At 39.0% G+C, this 9,350-nt stretch overlaps 1 protein-coding gene across 1 annotated transcript in view; it reads left to right on the top strand.

The window, feature by feature from the left end:
* The first annotated feature begins 2,765 nt into the window (after positions 1–2,765).
* LOC108891707 (forkhead box protein J3) overlaps positions 2,766–9,350 on the top strand; it is a 58,990-nt gene continuing 52,405 nt past the window's right edge. The window contains exon 1 of the mRNA XM_018688982.2: positions 2,766–3,028. The gene's annotated coding sequence lies outside the window, so the exon portion shown is untranslated. The remainder of the gene's footprint in view (positions 3,029–9,350) is intronic.

Genomic DNA, 9,350 nt, shown 5'->3' with positions numbered 1-9,350 from the left:
AATGAAACATATGAAAAGTCATTTAATTACTTAAAACACTGACAGTCTCTTTATGTGATTATTCAGTTTCCAGTGCTAAAACTGATTTGATTAAATAATGGCTAACAACAGGTAATTGTACACTCACAAAGCTTCTAATAGTTTTTTTTTAACTATGGAAACATTGTCTTAGGCTAGAGTGCCATCTGGTGGTGGATTTACTGATTACAATAATTGTCCCTGAAAAAATTTCAAGATTGCAGCGTTGTTCATCTGCTGTTTTTGGTTTCTATTTCGCGGTCTAATATTTAAAACTTTTAAAAGAGTGACACTTTTGAAAAAACAGTTATTATATAACTATTAAATAATTATGAAATGGTTATTTATCATTGTAGAAATGTTCAGCATAGTCCTGTGCTATTGTCATGTAGAGCAATTTTTCAGCATTACAGTCTCACAGTCTCTTTCAGCCAAAGTATATGATTCATATTGAAATAGAAATTCACCACTGTATACTGCTAGTTAGAAAAATCCTCCAATTCGGTGGCAAATATTTCATTAACCAGTGCAAGCACCCACACCATCCAGATGAGTGCAGCACTGAGTTGTTTCTAAGCCTAGCACTGATAGAGTGGGAATGGTTCCATGTGACCAAAGCTCACAGACAAAAACACATAATTTGTTCCAAATCTGACTTAATGTAGTGGTGTTAAAAGATTGGAGAAGAAACTGTATTACAAGAATATTGATCCAAAAATTAAGAGCAAAAAATACTGTGCTTGGAGAAATAATTTGGGTGTACTAACTGCCTTGAAATTATGAATTGTATTTTATTCCTTTGCTGTCATTGAGAAATTCATCATATTTAAATATACAAGTATTCAGAAGTTCTAACTGTTGGACACAAGATGACTTCTACACTGAAATCTACATTCATTGTGTATGTGCACTGGAGGTTTCATGTTTTCACATCACACTTTCATACTGGCCCATTAACAGTGGTTTTCAAGCTACTTGTGATGTCACAAAATCATGCTTGTTGTAAACTCAGACTAAAGGTAGGCACAGATTCAGTAGGTGAATGTCAAAACAGCCTTCTATTCTTCAAACTCTGCACATACATCATTCTTCACAGGGAAGCTCAAACATCCAAGTGAAGTAAGCAAAACACATTTTTGAGTGGAGGGGGACTGAGTGTTTTCAGAAATGAAAAGCTTGTGGCTAAAACGGTGCTGCTATTTGCAGTCAAGCTGAGTATCCTCCTCTTTTCATTTGCTCCTCTTGCCAGCATCAAAACAATCTTAAGCAGTTTTGCAAAGCAAGGCAAGTTTATTTTAATAGCACTGAACAACAAGGCAATTCAAAATGTAACACACAGAGAGGAAATTACTATTACTAATATCTAACAACTATGGTCCTACAGTCTAACTTATTTTTTGTGTGAACTGATTCACTCATCTTCTCTGGATACATGCAAATTACAAGCTTTGTGAAGGGATTATGGAGTTAGCTGTTTGCTAACTCCTCAGCAAAGAGCATGAGTGTTAGGGGGACTTGTACACTCACCAAGCAAAATGTGGATAAAAGCCTACTGTGTCTGCATAGATTTAAACCTGGCTTGTTCTACTGTCATGTATTTTCTCTCTCTTATGTGCATTTATCTTAGCTACTTCCAGTCAACTCACATAGTTAACAATTTATAGCCTAACACAGAGGTAAATGCTGTCCATGAGGACATACCATGCAGTACTGTAAGAAATAAAGCCACTGTGACACTGTAGCAGCTCATGTTTACAAAGGACTCTTTTAATGGCTGCCCTTTGTATTCTCAGAATTGAGCTGTATATGTGCATATGTGGGGTGGCTGACTTTTTTGGTGACTTTCAGATTCAAATATCATCACAAAATGTGTATCCAGATCCAGTATTCACCGGTATTCACATGCAAAAGAATTCAACCAATTTGACAGTATTCAGCCCTAGCCTAATTTGAGACTCCATATTGACATGTACCCTCTTGAAACTGTACACTTCTGAGGAAAAAAAAAAAAAAAAAAAGCCAAACAAACTGCACTCTGACTGTAAATCTTCAGATTCAACAAGGTGCTCTGACTGATGTCCTGTCCAGGTGGCTGTGCTGTGCCTTCACATCAGGCTGCTCTCCACATTTACATCAACAAATTGCAGACATGCATCCTTAGTGAGGAATAGCTCAACTTGGCTTATATCAGATAAGACATACACCACCAAGTCCCCAATTTGTTGGTGTAACAAAACAGTGTAGTTGTGACATTTTGTGCCACAAAATGCTACTAGTTTGGGGCAAATAAAATTGTCTAAATATTATTACTGAAAGCATGTTTCAAATGGCTACAAATATTGCCTATTGGTGTCTGGATGTCAGTCAGTCACAGTGTTTTCTGTAGTTTTATCTTTTTACCTAAGTGAACCAGTCAGAGTCATTACCAATGCTATAATAATATGTTGTAATAATAATGATGATTAGGGTCCATCATACCTACACATATAATCATTTGATAAATAAACATAACAAAAAGCATTACTTATTATTATTATTATTATTATTATTATTATTATTATTATACATTGGGCATTTATACCAGGCATAATTGTGGTATGCCTATGTGATGTCCTAGTGGAATCTCATTAATATTGAAATTGGGAACTAGTTAAATGGATGTGATTTCATTTTTCCCGATGTGGTGCATGAATTTATCTTCAACGTGCTCCGGCTGGCGTTGGAAGTAGTTCCGGTGGTTTAGCAGCCGAGCGGAGCACAGAGACCCGGGATCTTCGTGTTGTTGAGCGCAAATGCGAATAGCGGCTCGAGTCCGCCCGTCATGACTGTCGAGTGACCACAGCAGCGGTCAGTTTGACGCCTGCAGAGCACCGTGCATGCTGTGACAGCGTCTGGAAACCGCTGAAGCTTTTGTCTTCGAGGGGAATTTTTCAAGTGCAAGGATAGGCGTCTGGAGCTTCTGAACCCAGAGTGCAAAAAAAATTGAGCCGGTTCATATTCACCTACGACGGTGAGTAGTCTGTGCAGAAGAATTTTTGAATGTCAGTCATGAAGCTTTGTGGTAAACGGTGATTTACCGGGAGAGAAGTGTCGCTAAAAGCCAGTGGTTTTACTTAATGGCAATGACAAGTTCGCTGCTTGTCAAAATATGCATGCATACAGACACCGTAGCATTTGTCTGTAACCCAAATGTCCGTCAGATAAAGTCTGCCTCTATAAGTTTGCAGTAATAGTCTCGTGGTACCATTCGGGCAGTAGGGCTGTCGGGTAACAGGCTGTGGAGAAAGTGGTGTTTAATATACCAATTATCCAAGCGGTGGATCGTATTGGACGCGCAAATATGCATGAACATAAGACAGTGCCTTGCACAGCTGAAAACACTTTTGAAGTGATAACAGTGCTTAAAGCCTGACCGAGCAACAAACCGAGCTCAATGAAGACTGAGCTCCACGGTGATGTGTCCCTGTTGGTAGCAACCTGATTGTATGGAGGAGCAAAATATTCCAATAATAAAGTGGTGAATTAACTGTTAAGTATTACACAGTTTTATTGTAGTTAACCAGATTGCTTTGAGGAAAAGTAGCAACAAAAAAGAAAATGAGTCAGCTTGGTTGAAATAATTTGCTTCAGGGGATTAATAAGACACAACCAACTTTGTTTCACGGCATTAACTATTATAAATAGGTCTATATATGTATGTCTGTGTATGAATACATGCCAAGGTGTCATTAAGTGCATCTCATGCATTCATTGAGGGTGTTAATGACTGATTTATTTTGTTTATTTGTGTGTGTATATATGTATAGATTTCTCTGTGTAAGCACTGATGTACTGTATTTTAAAGGATCTGTCATTTTCAGTGGCTCTCTGTACAGGAATACAGTATTAGGACTTAAATTACCAAGTCATATTTACACCATACACAGTGGTGTTAACATGTTTCTGAAAGTTAACATCATTTACAGAACTGACATTAACATGTGCTTCATATTAGATGCAGGTTGCACCACAGTGACACTTCTTTGTCAAGTAAATAAGATGTAATGTTTTTCATCTTAACAGTTTTTAGCCGACGGAGAGGGAAGATGCTGTAACTTGCCACAACTGCTCTTGAGCACCTCTTTTCAACAGTGCACGCAGGTTACTTTTCTTTGCCATTTTCCAATATGAGTTAGTGTATGGTGCAGTTATTCTCAAACAGTATGGATTTATTTTCCATAGGCTGCCTCAAATGGACCAGCCTAGTCTCTTTATATAAGGAGACCATGACCTTACCATGAAAGGTGGCTGTCTTTTACTGTAAAGGGGTTCTTATCTTTCATCATGCTGCAGTGTGGAGAGACAGTACTATACAATTTCATCTCTCCCCTCAAAAAAAAAACAACAAAAAAAGCAACACACACATACACACACACAAGGGGAGGTGTGTGTGTGTGTGTGTTTGTGTGCGACAGACTGAGAAAAGTGTTTGAGAGAGTACCCTGCTCCTGATTTGGATGCGCCTCTAATTCCTATCAAGATGAGAGCTGTCTGAACAGATTTCTCTCATCATTATTTGCTCTGAGATTTACTTGCGCTTGTAAATGGTGTTGATTGAGGGTAATTTGGCTTTTTAATTGCTGAACAGCTGCCACACTCACTGCTGATTGCCATTGTAGACTTTCTCAGTAGATCACTCATAGACCCCTAAATGCCTCATTAAAACGTTATGCCGATTCGCATGAAACGTGAAGAGAAGGAACCCTCATAATGTTTTACTGATTTGTGTTTTATCATCGGAAAGGTCGTTGTAATTACCGCCAATGTCAGCAAATGCAGTGCTAAGAAACGAGTGAAGTAATGACTTTTTGAAAGTTGAATTAAGGGCTATTTGTGGGTACACCACATGCGTTTCAGTTTCTTTGATAAAGATGAACTCCATATGCCAGTATGTGAATCAGTCATGGCTGTCAAGATTTTATGTTGTCTCCTTGCATATTCATTATGACTTGTAATATATTCTTTTTTGTGTGTGCGACTTTGTAAGTGATGTTGGACAGCCAGTCTTTTCTTCTGTGTCTGCCAAGAATGATTTGCCACCCAATTAATTTTGATGGGGTTAAGACACTTAAAATATGTTTTGATAAGCAGCTAGTTTTTGTAAACAAAACATTCAGTTTTTTTATATTTACCTTAAAAAAAGACCTTGTTTAAGTGCATAGGATCCAAACACAATCCTTTTTGTGTGTACTGTTCACTATGAGTTCATTTTATTGAAAAATCTGACAAGATTAACGTTTGCACAGGTCATTCAGAAGACTTCTTTGCAGGTCTCTTTGACACAGCACGCAGCATTGACCCCTGTAAACAGACAGACTATAGGCTTGCTTTTCCAACTGCTGCCATTATACAGAATGTGTTTAACCCGGGAAAGATTTGTTTACCTGAAGAAAAACGAACATACTAAGTAAGAATATGCTTTTAGCAAACACCGATACCCACCCACGCTTTTCAGTTGTACAGACTCATGCCTGGGAGCAGTCTCCTGTGGCAGCTGTGGGTAAAGTGCCTTGCTCGGAGATAGCTTGGCAGAAGCTATTAAAAGAGGTGAGGAGGAGGTCTCATTTGGTTGCCTCTAATCTGCCTCTGTCATTGTCAGGCCACTACAACGTCATTAGGTCTTCAGGTCATTTTAATTACCTCAGGTCATATCAATAATCAGCTGTTCAAGTCATCACTTAGACAAAGTGATTATTGAAATGACCTGATAGTAGAACCAGCAAGTGAGGGGGTGTGAAAACTGTCATTCCCCAGACTGTTCATCAGCTGTCCCCTAAACGTTGATTCACCTATACACTGTACCATTGCAAACCTGTCTGTCATTAGGCAGGGAAGGTGAAAAATTCAACGCATTAGAGCAGATTTCCTCTCACTTTAAGTACCTTTAAGTTCTCTGAGTGCTCCCAGTCACTGTGGTTTTTTGTCTTGTCCCCAGGAAAGTACACATAATTTGAATTCAAATGCAGCAAATCCTTTTATCTTGTCAAAATCCCCTTTGATTTTGTTAGGAAAGCATAGCTACTGTTTGAAAGAGAAAGATGTAAAAGATAAGATAGGGGGGTGATCACTTTTAAAGGGCTGTCATTTGGACTGAACTCAGCGGTGGTGCTGCCAGCGACAAGAGATCAGTGCAAAAGCTTCCATTGCGAACCTGATGTAAAGCCTGTGTCTTACACAAGCTGCGAGTGTTGTTGCACTCTACTGGTTATGTTTTAATGAGTAACAATTGTTAGCCAATTTGCATGTAAAACAATGCAATTATAAACAAGCATCAAAAAGCTGTAATACTTCTAAAAAATGTAAATTACTCTCCATTATAAAGCGCAACAAAACCTAAGCCATGCCTCCGAGCCAGGGCCTCTAGGTTTTGGATGCTCGCTTCCATTATTAATGCTATTCACAAGCCAAACTTTTTAGGTTGGTGCAGTTGGGCGCTTTAATCTATTTTTGCTGTAAATTAATGAATTTTTAAAGAGGACTAGTCCTTGCTGAATAGTGCTGGATGTGGGAATGTAGTTTGAGTCGTGGTGACGCAGTGCTATAGCCCCCTTTACTGTGCAAAGTGTGAGTTCACAAACAGCATCCCAACTCTCTCCTGGGACCTTTCGTTGGGGGAGTTTGCCGAAATGCTTCACTCCTATGTTTTATTTATGACAAAATATGCCTTTTTAACTTTGCCGTTGTCAGAATCTGGAATTGTGATAGCTTTTTCCTCGTCTGCAGTGGTAAGTCTTCTGGGTCGCTAACTCCCTCTACCTTGGCAGATGTTTTCAGGTGTTATGTTCTGTGTGGGCTTAGCGAGTTAATATTTTATTCCAGTCCTTCAGGGATTCAGTGGAACCTACTGATTTTCTTGCCTTCTTTCAATCAGATTTTCTTTCAGACCTGAGAAAAATGGTGTGAATCAGTACATTCTGTTTCAGTTGAGATGTCACTGGATTGACTTCGTTGACATGGGCCAGCCAGCAGTTTTCAGAAACCGCAGATGAAAGTGACGTTCTGTCATGGATAAATTATTGTCCTCCCTTTTTATTATTCTTTTTTTCTTATTATTTTTCATTTCAGGGAATAGTTTGCCCGACCACTCGCTGTAAGGACTAAGTCCACAAAATGTATTTCAGTTTGAAATGGCACATTACATCGATGCCTCTCCAGGTCTCCTTTTAGAATAAGTAGACGGTATCAAACGATAATTGCTTAACCCAGCTCCATTGAGAGATGAGCAAGCAGCCACCATAAGGGCAGATGATTTGCCTTGATATCTTACAATTGAACCTTTTCAGGGGTATGTTTTCTGGCACTGAAGCAGAAAGTAATTAAGACATTCAATGCTGTTTTTTGGACCTTTTCCTCCTTCCTTTGAATGGCCCACACTTCTAGACATGACAGCGCTCAGTATGCCTACAGACTTTCTTTTGACACATTAGCCTTACCCTTGCCAAGGCAGTCCCTCCCAGAAACCCCCTCTGCTCGGCACGCTCCGGGTGGGTATTTTGTCATTACTTCATTTTCCTCTGAAAATATTTTGATGCCTCTTTCCTTTGGCTCCCCAACCCTCCCACCCCACCACCACCCCTCCTCTTACCCATCCCCCCTTCCCTCCATTCAAAGTTCTCTATTAAAATGCAGAACTGTAAAGCCTCTCTCTCAGTCTAAAAGCCTGCTAGCAGCGGGGGACTGTTAGTTGTTAGTGATGCACACAGCTGAGTGTGTGCATCACAGCTACAAAGTCTAATGGGTGAATACATTCAATCACACACAGACCCTCAACTCTTTTAAAGGGACAATGTTCCCAGTCATGAAAGCTCCATCCACAGTGTGGAGAGTGATGTATTTAAATTCTTTGGAGGAGAAAGATTTCCTGTTAATAAACGGCCAAATCCTTGCTCTTCTATTTACATTAATGCTTGTAATCTTTTCTAGAAGCGCCCGCAAATATATCACGACTTTCAAGTTACTAAAGCTAACTTCGTACATGGTTTTTATTTTGTTAGGCAAATGATGAAAATCTGAGATGCCTCGTGTTCTCCATTTTGCCAAAACCTCTTTTGATACCCACTAATGTTAGCCAAATGTCTATCTCTGAAAATCTATGTTCGCATGCACATTCATAGTGCAAGCGTGCAGACTATTTTATCAAACACTGCTTTCCTGTATGATCAGCTGCCAGAATATCCCCTCTTCACTACCTTTATTTCCCATTCAACTACAGCTCTCTCAAACACCGGTAAAGTTTTTGATGTTGTCTGATCAGTGATACAGAGTAGAATCTTGTGGGTTTCTCTGTGTATGTGCAGAAATGACGTTGGCTAGGTTACCACACAAGCCCCCAATCAGTGCATGACAATTAGTTCTCTCCTGCCCTGCAACAAAGAGAGACAGTGTCATTAGATTTACTGTATCTGTTGAGTTTTATTTTATAAACATGCAGTTAATCATATAGTTATGAATTAAAACAGATACAGTTTGTTATAATTGTTTCATAGAACATGGACTTTACAATCTGGTAATTAGTTTTCTTAATGAGGTTCTGTCTACAATTTCCCTATTTAGAGTTTTAATTGCTGTCATAATAACATCATATCAGTTAATTATAAAAGTAGAGTGTTTAAAGAGACACCATTTAATAAATGGTAAAAAAACAAAGACATACTTTTTGGAAGTTTAAGTCCATGGTAGATAAAATCCTAGCCTTTTTACAGACTTGATTTGCTATATAAAGAAACATTTTCAACATAATGTAGACTGGGCTAACTCGATTAGCAGTCATTATAGTGACCAGTCTTCAGTTTGTCTTTGAAACAGAGAAGACTGAAAAGTGTTTTCTAATGACATTATAAGCAGACGCTTCTGATTCGGATCTGAGCCTCAGTATGATGTAGTCATCTAGAGGCGACACAAGTGAAGTGTGCTGACAGACAGTATGGATGTTTTGGGTCCAAGTGTCTAAAAAATACACAGACGAAAATACACAAAAGGATGAATTTTGTCTCTTAGTGTAAGTTACATTTTATCTACTGTTGTTACAGTACACTCAGTTAAATAAGCAGCACTCACTTCAGAGACTTTAGCGCTTGAGCATCTAGGTATACAGTGTAACAGTGCGTTTCTATAGAAAATTGATAGCCCAAAGATAAGCAGAAATATACTGTAAGCTGTCTTCTCTGCAGTCATCATTTTTCTCCCCTGGTACCACGCGGGCCTCTGAGGCTGATGTGAAACACAGTAGATATCAGAAACAAAAGCCACAGTACTGAGGTTAGCCCAGTCACTGTGGGACCAGTTGACTGAGT

Source organism: Lates calcarifer, linkage group LG6, assembly GCF_001640805.2.
Source record: "Lates calcarifer isolate ASB-BC8 linkage group LG6, TLL_Latcal_v3, whole genome shotgun sequence".
NCBI lineage: Eukaryota > Metazoa > Chordata > Actinopteri > Centropomidae > Lates > Lates calcarifer.
Note: the sequence above shows the minus strand (reverse complement) of the source record. Positions and strands in the feature narration are given on the sequence as shown.